Genomic DNA, 1,969 nt, shown 5'->3' with positions numbered 1-1,969 from the left:
TTCTCAATTCTCAATTTGTACGAGACATATGCAAGTATCTATTAAATCACTCCTTATCCTTAAATTAATAATGTGTTCTCAATTTGTACGAGACATGTATCTATTAGTTGTCATTGTCATTTTTTAAGACACGACAGAAGCTTTATAAAAGTAGATGCAAGGTAGCTTGGGAAATGTTATCAATTTCTCTATTTCAGACATTAAGATTTCACTTCAATTTTCTGGTTTTCTAAGGATTTCCATCCTTAAATTAATAATGTGTTCTCAATTTGTACGAGACATCTGCAAGTATCTATTAAATGCAAAAACACTCCTTAATACAACATTAAAACATAGGGAAGAAAAAAATAAAAACAACCCAGAACATTACAAAATGCGGAAGTTCAAAAAATTACTCATTTGCCATATGCATCCTACAGAGATTTTTAGAACTTATAATAAATATCCACAGATGGAGATTCAAATCAAGAAATCGTGTTTCAGTCTTTCTTGATTCTGACAATTCAGAGCAAGCACATTCGGCAGTCAGCATTAGTCTGCCACATTTCACCTTCAAAAATATATTTATGGCTTTCATTATCAACATACAGTATTACAAAGATCTTAGAAAAAATCCTAACTATACAAAAGATTGCAAGATGGTTTAGTGTCTAACTACTTGTTGACCAATTCATCTCCTAGTCCTTCAGACTTGTCCACAACTTAATCTACACTGCCAATTTAACACTGTCAGCTTTGGAAGAGCATGGGAACAAACCCTTATTTGATCGCAAACCTGAGCCTCAGATTACTAAAATGATTGCTAGATTACTGGAATAATTACCTAATAACTGCTGACAGGCTTGATCTCCTGGCCTCTTCTAACACTCCCAAATTGGTGGGCAGATCCCTTTGGAAGTATGTGGAATGTATCCAAACCATCAGAAATATAGAAAGGGGGCGTTTTTCTAAAAAAAAAATAAAATAAAATAAAAAATTGACAACCATTGTTCTAGACTTTCTTGCATCATACTGCCGATACCTACAGGTAAAAACACATTCTTTCCTTATGAAAGAAATTCCGTATTCTGTATGAAATAGCTCATGTAATTTTCTGTTTTCAGAGAATCTGGCTTCAAAAATAATACTTCCATATGTCAGCATAGACATTATACTTTACTCACCATGTAGGAAAACCCCTGGCATAATAACTGCTTCTGTCATTTTTTTGTTCAAAGCAGCATTGACACATATCCTATTTATATTAAAAACCACATCCTACTACTTAAAACAGGGGCAAAAGCTTCTACTGATGCCAAGTCACTGTATATTTTGAGATACTCTGTAGAATTTGGGGGACAACCAATTCCCACACAGAAGAGTGCTTCTAGTCTTTCAATTGTGAAAACAACCAGCAGGATTTCTCTGAGTATTATTTAGGTAACTGCTTGGTTGGTTTAGGGTTTTTTTGAGAAGGAATAGTATCTAATTTTGGTACTCAAACTGCAAATACATGAGAAAGGCACAAAAGCCTTAAGTCGGTTTCAGAGTTCAGCAGTATGTTCAAATTCCAGCACCAATCGCTTTCCCCTTTTGCTTACAATTATGTGTGGTTTCAATAGCAGAAATTCAAAAAGATCCCATAGATTACGGACTTCCAACTAAGCGCAGAAAGCACGGGAAGATATTTGACTTGCATCTCCGGAGATTTAACTTGTTCTACGTTTTAGCCTCCACTGGGTACCACTGCCAACGGACGATCCCATTTTAACCTTAACCTTAACTGGCTCCGATGACACCTGGCCGTACCTGCGATGCGACCTGCACAGATGATGGACTTCGCATGCAAAACTGGGGGGGAGAAACTTAGTATCCTTAACCCTGAAACGCCTCCTTGTTCCTTATTCCTCACGCTGCGCCACGCACGCAGTTACCCTCCCCTCCCGACACGAGGGCTGCCCGCCGCGTTCAGGAAACTCCCCGTGGGGCC

At 37.7% G+C, this 1,969-nt stretch overlaps 1 protein-coding gene across 2 annotated transcripts in view; it reads right to left on the bottom strand.

The window, feature by feature from the left end:
• The window catches only part of TTLL7 (tubulin tyrosine ligase like 7), a 70,984-nt gene extending 70,141 nt beyond the window's left edge, over window positions 1-843 (bottom strand). The window contains exon 1 of one of the 2 annotated variants that reach the window (XM_019470698.1): window positions 824-843. The gene's annotated coding sequence lies outside the window, so the exon portion shown is untranslated. The remainder of the gene's footprint in view (window positions 1-823) is intronic. The other variant, XM_019470707.1, reaches the window with a different exon arrangement.
• Window positions 844-1,969: the final 1,126 nt, after the last annotated feature.

The sequence above is a fragment of the Aptenodytes forsteri genome, unplaced genomic scaffold (assembly GCF_000699145.1).
Source record: "Aptenodytes forsteri isolate BGI_AS27 unplaced genomic scaffold, ASM69914v1 Scaffold59, whole genome shotgun sequence".
In the NCBI taxonomy this organism is placed as follows: domain Eukaryota; kingdom Metazoa; phylum Chordata; class Aves; order Sphenisciformes; family Spheniscidae; genus Aptenodytes; species Aptenodytes forsteri.
The sequence above is the reverse complement of the archived record's forward strand: the minus strand, read 5'-3'. Positions and strand labels throughout refer to the sequence as shown.